The 7,997-nt window shown below is 41.2% G+C and overlaps 1 pseudogene; it reads right to left on the bottom strand.

Annotated features, from left to right (window-relative positions):
• Positions 1-3,997: 3,997 nt before the first annotated feature.
• Positions 3,998-4,998, bottom strand: LOC108290007 (annotated as a pseudogene).
• Positions 4,999-7,997: the final 2,999 nt, after the last annotated feature.

Genomic DNA, 7,997 nt, shown 5'->3' with positions numbered 1-7,997 from the left:
TATGTATCTGGGTGCTCCTGTATTGGGTGTGTATATATTTAGGACCGTTAGGTCTTCTTGTTGCATTGATCATTTTACTGTTATATAATGTCCTTCTTTGTCTCTTTTGATCTTTGTTGGTTTGAAGTCTATTTTATCAGAGATGGAATTGCAACTCCTGCTTTTTTTGTTGTTCTCCTTTTGCTTGGTAAATCTTCCTCCATCCCTTTATTTTGAGCCTTTGTGTATCCTTGCATGTGAGATGGGTTTCCTGGATACAGTATACCGATGGGTTTTGGCTTTTTATCCAATTTGTCAGCCTGTGTCTTTTCATTGGGGCATTTAGCCTATTTACATTTAGGGTTAATATTGTTATGTGTGAATTTGATACTGCCATTTTGATGCTAGCTGGCTGTTTTGACCATTAGTTGATGCAGATTCTTCATTGTGGTGATGGTCTTTACCATTTGGTATGTTTTTGGAGTGGCTGGTACCGGTCGTTCCTTTCTGTGTTTAGTGCCTTTAGTGCTCTTTCAGGAGCTCTTGTAAAGCAGGCCTGGTGGTGATGAAATCTCTGAGTACTTGCTTGTTCATAAAGGATTTTATTTTTCCTTCACTTATGAAGCTTAGCTTGGCTGGATATGAAATTCTGAGTTGAAAGTTCTCTTCTTTAAGGATGTTGAATATTGGCCCCCACTCTCTTCTGGCTTGTAGGGTTTCTGCTGAGAGATCTGCTGTGAGTCTGATGGGCTTCCCTTTGTGGGTAACCCGAGCTTTCTCTCTGGTTTCCCTTAGCATTTTCTCCTTCATTTCAACCCTGGTGAATCTGACGATTATGTGCCTTGGGGTTGCTCTTCATGAGGAATATTTTTGTGGCGTTCTCTTTATTTCCTGTACTTGAATATTGGCCTGCCTTTTTAGGCTGGTGAAGTTTTCCTGGATAATATCCTGAAGAGTATTTTCCAGCTTGTATTCATTCTCTCTGTCACATTCAGGTACACCTATCAAATGCAGATTAGGTCTTTTCACATAGTCCCATATTTCTTGGAGACTTTGTTCATTCCTTTTGACACTTTTTTCTCTAATCTTGCCTTCTTATTTTATTTCATTGAGTTAATCTTCAAACTCTGATATCCTTTCTTCTGCTTGGTCAGTTTGGCTGATGAAACTTGTGTATGCTTCATGAAGTTCTCGTGTTGTGTTTTTCAGCTCCACCAATTCACATATATTTCTCTCTAAGCTGTTTATTCTCCTTAGCATTTCATCACATCTTTTTTCAAAGTTCTTAGTTTCTTTGCATTGGGTTAGAACATGTTCTTTTAGCTCAGAGAAGTTCCTTACTAATCACCTACTGAAGCCTGTTTCTGTCAATTCATCACACTCATTCTCCATCCAGCCTTGTTCCCTTGCTGGTGAGGAGTTGTGATCCCTTGGAGGAGGAGAGGTGTTCTGGTTTTGGGTGTTTTCGTTTTTTTTCGTTTTTTTCTCTCATTTCTTCCCATATTTGTGGATTTATCCACCTGTCATCTTTGTTGTTGTTGACTTTCAGATCGTGTCTCTGAATGGACATCCAGTTTGTTGATGATGAAGTTATTTCTTTCTGTTTCTCAGTTTTCCTTCTAACAGTCAGGCCCCTCTGCTGTAGGACTGCTGAGGTCAATTCCAGACCCTGCTTGCCTGGGGATTACCTGCAGCTGCTGCAGAACAGTAAGGGTTGCACCCAGTTTTTTCTTCTGCTATCTTTGTCCCAGAAGGATACCCACCAGATGTCAATCTGAGCTCTCCTTTATGAGGTGACTCTTTGGATATACAGGGGTTGGGGAGCTGCTTGAGGAGACTGCCTGTCCATTATAGGAGTTCAAGTGCTAAGCTGTGAGCTCCATTGTTCATTCAGAGCTGCTGGGCAGGTACGTTTAAGACTGCTGCAGCAGAACTCATAAACACCTGTTTTATTTTTTATGTTTTCCCAGGTGCTCTGTCCCAGGGAGTTAGGGGTTTATTTATGAGTTTCTGTTGTGCTGCTGCCTTTTTGCAGGGCTGCCCTGCCCAGTGACGAGGCAGCCTAATCACAGTCTGCCTGCAGCAGTGTTGCTGAGATGCTGTGGGTTCTGCCCAGCTGCCATGTGTATTTTCCTACAGTCCTACTTATAGGGTTATAGTTAGAAATGCCTCGGCAATGGCGGCCCACCTCTGTAATGGCAGACTCTCTTTGTAATGGTGGGCTGCCTCGGCAATGGTGGTCTGCTTCAGCAATGGCGGAGAACCTCTGTAGTGGTGGACTGCCTCAGTAATGGCAGACGCCCCTCCCCCACAGAGCTGGATTGTCCTGTTTTCAGCTGTGCTTTCTGTGAAACTCTTAATCCAGTGCATTTCAGATTGCTGTTTTTTTGTGTGGGTGGGACCAGCCGAGCCTGATCACCTGGCTCCCTGCCTCAGACTCCTTTTTTTTTTTTTTTTCAGTTGAATGGGTGACTCTGTCTCCCAGGTGTTCCAGTCACCTGTTGAAAAGGTGCTGGGATCTGTGTGATTTCCCTTGCAGCAATCCACTGTGCTGGCTGAAACAGCTGTCCTCAGATTCATGGCACTGTTTTGCTGAGTAATCTCCTGGCCTGGCTCCCTGTTTCAGTCCCCTTTTTGTCAGTTGAATGGGTGACTCTGTCTCCCAGAAGCTCCAATTGTCAGCTAAAACAGTGCCCAGACCCATGTATTTTGTGTGGAGACCCACCGTGCCAGCCAAAACAGCCACGCTGGTGACCCATGGGGCTCATCTGCCTGGGAATCTCCTGGTCTGTGGGCAATAAATGTCCATCTGGAAATGTGACATCCACTCACCTGCTGCACTTTCACTGGGAGCTGCAAACCTGAGCTGCTCCTAATCAGCCATCTACCTTTTTATCTTTTAAACCAGAAAACAGAATGAAGCTCATGTCACCAGATTTTGAGAAATAAACTCCAAAACATTTTAAGCCATGACTTATTTCAAGTGAATAAGAAAATAATGGTTTTTGCTTACATCGTGAAGAGATAAGCATTCATTTGTTATTCAGAAGAAAATTATATGCAGTGTTTTTATAGTTAACATCTTGAGGCAAATGTTCACTTAAATTCACAATGTCTCCATTGGCCCTTCACCAAAAGAGAAATACATCTTAAAAGCTTCGTTCAATTTCCTGATTAACTATGATTAAACTTTTCTACCATATTATATTTGATAACTAGATTTTAAAGAATATCACACAAAGCTTGTTAAAATATTGGTAAACATTTTAAGATGTTTTTATCATCAAGCAACCATATCAGCAGATAAGTGATAAACTGTTAAACTTTCTTTTTTGCCCCAAATTATGTATCAGAAAGGAAAATAAATACCACTTCTCTCCTTCTAGGGTAACGAGATTCTTTTGCATTAAATGTGGTGGAGCAAAAAAGTAAAGATGGATAAAAGAAAGATAATGATTCTAAGGTACTCTTAGCATAGGGAATTTCAATATTTCAGTGATTCTAAGGCACTCGTAGTATAGGGAATTTCATTTACAGTTGGCTGCTTTACAACATAGTTTAACTTTTTTTGGTGAGAATTACTTTGATATCCATTAACAGCATAAACAGGTTGACTCCTTTTCCATAAATATGTTGTTTCCAACTAGTTTCCAGTCTTGCTTCCATGCCCAAAGTTCAGGCAAGTCTAGGTACTCCTGTCTTGGCCAATGGACAAGATGTATTTGAAAATGAGAAAAATGGGTTTAAAGTAGGAAGAAAAGTACTTTGTTATAGATGAAATTGTTTTAAATGGTTGGAAGTAATGAATGACAGAGCATCTATTTTGGGACATTATGGCTTAAAGTGCTATTTACTTTTAACTTCACAAATAAACACAGTTGTATAGTTTTGAAAAGCAATGAAAGGCATGCAGCTCTACTAGCAGATTTAGCACTTCTGACCAAGTAAGACACCAACTTCTTTCAAAATATGCTTCATGCACTGTAATGGATTTTTTAAAGATGTAAACTTTAATGCATTATTTCCTTTCTGAACTTTAACGGGAACCAGAATGGGATGATCCAGAAGATGAAGTCCGGCAACTGGGTAAAGTAGTGGTGTTCTGTAGGAGTTGGCCCTGGGCTCAGGGTTGTTAAGTGTTTTCACCAATCTCCTAGCTTTCAGGTGACCGTGATCTTGTTCATCTTTTTTTGCAATCACCATATGAAGAAGATCTAGAATAACTTCTCTTTCTGTTCCTCTCAGGAGAAGATGATGAACTTGAATAAGATCTTTTTTGTGGGGAAGAAGAGCCACGGTGGGACCTGGAGCTGGATCTTGATTTCTATCCACAAGATCTAGAATGTTCTCTGAAACTGAAATGAGATCTGGACTGGGAACTGGAAGAACCTGTTGAACAGCAGCTGGACCTAGACCTTGAACTGGAGGGGGAGGATGACCGTGATGAAGATCATGAATGTGAAGATAGAGACTTTGAGTGACTTCGTGTTTTAGATTCTTCATCCTCACCCTCGTCAAATTTATATTTAGAAAGATCTTCATCCTCATCCTCTTCTTCCTCTGATTCTTTATCTTCAACTTCCGTTAATATAGATGCAAGACCAACTGCTTTCCCTCTTTATTTTTTCTTTTTACATCCAAACTCATCATATTCACCATCAGATTCTTCTCTTTCTATGTATTCAACATTTCCTTTTTTGTTAAGATCGCCATCATATCCTTTTCTTTCTTCTAATTTAGCATACTTTGGAGTATTACACATATAACACTCTGATATTCTGGCCCAATTCACATTGTTGCAAGTTTTACACTGCCAGTCATTACCACTAAATAGGCCTTGGCTCTTTTCTGCAAGTGTCTTTCCTATTTCAATGCCCCCAGCTTTCATCATCGTGGCCTCAGTTGTTTCCTCCTGACCACATCGATTAAAACTGGTTCTTCTAGCAAAGTTTACATTTCCACACTTTTATCAAGGCAAATACAGTCCCTGTCACTGACTCAGAAATTTTTGGTCAACATCTTGAACGCCACCAGCACAGCCACCTGAAGCTATGTCTTCCAGCTTTGTTCTTTTTGATTAGGATTATCTTGGCTATATGGGCTCTTTTTTGATTCCATATGAAATTTAAAGGAGATTTTTCTAATTCTGTGAGGAAAGTCAATAGTAGCCTGATAAGGATACCATTGAATCTATAAATTACTTTAAGGAGCATGGCCATTTTCATAATATTAATTCTTCCTATCCATGAGTATAGAATGTTTTTTCATTTGTGTCCTTTCTTATTTCCCTCAACAGTGGCTTGTAGTTCTCCTTGAAGAGATCCCTCATATTCCTTCTAAAACTATCCCAAAGAATAAAAAAAGAGGAACAACTCCCTAACTTATTTTATGAACCCAGCATCATCCTGCTACAAAAACTCAGCAGATAAGAAAAAAAGAGAGAAAATTTCAGGCCAATATCCCTGATGAACATCAATGCAAAAATCCTCAATAAAATACTGGCAAACCAAATCCAGCAGCATGTCAAAATATTTATCCACCATGATGAAGTCAGCTTAATCCCCAGGATGCAAGACTGGTTCAATACATGCAAGTCAATAAACGTAATCCACCAAATAAATAGATACAATGGCAAAAACCATATGATTAACTCAATAGATGGAGAAAAGGTCTTCAACAAAATTCAACACTCCTTCATGATAAAACCCCTCAATAAACTAGGTATTGATGGAAAGTATCTCAAAATAATAAGAGTTAGTTATGATGAGCCTACAGCCAATAACACTGAATGGGAAAAAGCTAGAAGGACTTCCTTTGAAAAAAGTCACAAGAGAAGGATACTTTCTCTCACCACTCCTATTCAACATAGTACTGGAAGTTCTTGCCAGAACAACTAGGCAAGAGAAAGAAATAAAGCGTATTCAAATAGGAAGAAAGGAAGTCAAGTTGTCTCTGTTTGCAGATAACATGATTGTATATTTAGAAAACCACATTGTCTCAGCCCAAATTCTCCTTAAGCTAATAAGCAACTTCAGCAAAGTCTCAGGATACAAAATCAATGTGCAAAAACCACAAGTATTCCCATATACCAATAATAGACAAACAGAGAGCCAAATCATTAGTAAACTTCCATTCACAATTGCTACAGAGAAGCTAAAATAGATAGCAATGCAGCTTTAAAGCTCTTTAATGAACTTTCTCTCCTGCTTTAAAACTTGAATCCATCTCTCCCTTGCCTTAAGCTCCTCTGTGAAATTCTTTCTTCTGAAAAGCCAAAAATTGAGGTTGCTGCACATTGTATAGAAAACTACCACCACTAACAAGGGTAGTTTTGTCGAGGTCATGAAGAAGACTGAAATCTAACTCAAGTTCCAAATCCTGCAGTGAATGCCCAGAGGGAAGGGCTAGCAATGTAGGGGATTTTGTTCACTAGAAAAAAAATTAAAATTTATATGGAACCAAAAAAGAGCCTGCATAGCCAAATCAAGACCAAACAAAAAGAACAAATCTGCAGGAATCACATTACCCAACTTCAAACTATACTAGAAAGCCATAGCCACCAAAACAGCATGGTACTCTTATAAAAATAGATACATAGACCAATTGCAGAGAATGGAGAACCCAGAAAATAAGCCAAATACTTACAGCAAACTGATCTTAAACAAAGCAAACAAGATTCTGAGATCCAAGATGGCCGATTAGGGGCAGCTCAGGATTGCAGCTCCCAGCAAAAGTGCAGAGGGTGAGTGAACGCCACATTTCCAGGCAGATTTTTGTTGCCCACAGACCAGGAGATTCCCAGGTGGAGGAGCCCCATGGGTCGCCAGCATGGCTGTTTCAGCCTGCGCAGCTGTTTTGGCCAGTGCCCCAGTGCAGTGGTTCTCCATACAAAATACACGGGTCTGGGCACCGTTCAAGGTGGTGATTGGAGCTCCAGGAAGACAGTCACACATTCAATTGATACCAAAGGGGACGGAAACAGTGAACCAGGACAGGAGATTCCCAGGCAAAAAACCACTACGAATCTCAGCGTAGCTGTTTCAGCCAGCACAGGCATAGTGGGTCACAGCACGGGAAAGTGCACAGATCCCAGCACTTTTTCAACAGGCGACTGGAACATGACCATTTGTTCTGAGGCAGGGAGCTAGGTAATCAGGCATAGCTGGTCCCACCCCCACAAAAAAACAGCAATCTGAAATGCTCTGGTTTGACAGTTTCACAGCAAGGATAACTGAACACAGGATAGTCCAACTCTGTGGGGGAGGGGTGTCCGCCATTACCGAGGCAGTCAATCATTATGAAGGTAGTTCACCACTGCAGAGGCAGCACAACATTACAGAGACGGTCTGCCATTATCGAGCTGGACCTCTATTGCCAAGGCAGTTCTAACTATACCCGTATAAACAAGACTGCAGAGAAGTTCACACGGCAGCTGGGCAGAGCCCATAGCAGCTCTGCAAAGCCTCTGCAGGCAGACAGTGACGAGGCTGCCTCCTTGCTGGGCAGGGCAGCCCTGAAAAAAGGCAGCAGTACAACAGAAACTCATAAATAAAGCCCTAACTTCCTTGGACAGAGCACCTGGGGAAAAAAGGGGGTGGGGTTAATGAGTTCTGCTGCAAAAGACTTAAACGTACCTGCCCAGAAGCTCTGAATGAACAACGAAGCCCACAGGTCAGCACGCGAGCTCCTATAAAGGACAGACTGTCCCCTCAAGCAGATCCCTGACCCCTGTATATCCAAAGAGTCACCTCATAAAGGAGAGCTCAGACTGACATCTGGCAGGTATACTTCTCGGACAAAGATAGCAGAAGAAGAAATGGGGAGCAACCATTACTGTTCTGCAGCAGCTGCAGGTGATCCCAAGGCAAGCAGGGCTTGGAGTGGACATCAGCAGTCCTACAGCACAGTGGTCTGACTGTTAGATGGAAAACTAGGAAAGAGAAAGAAATAACTTCATCATCAATAAAGTGGACATCCACTCAAAGACCCAACCTGAAAGTCAACAACTACAAAGATGA

The sequence above is a fragment of the Cebus imitator genome, unplaced genomic scaffold, assembly GCF_001604975.1.
Source record: "Cebus imitator isolate Cc_AM_T3 unplaced genomic scaffold, Cebus_imitator-1.0 Scaffold418, whole genome shotgun sequence".
Lineage (NCBI taxonomy): Eukaryota > Metazoa > Chordata > Mammalia > Primates > Cebidae > Cebus > Cebus imitator.
Note: the sequence above shows the minus strand (reverse complement) of the source record. Positions and strands in the feature narration are given on the sequence as shown.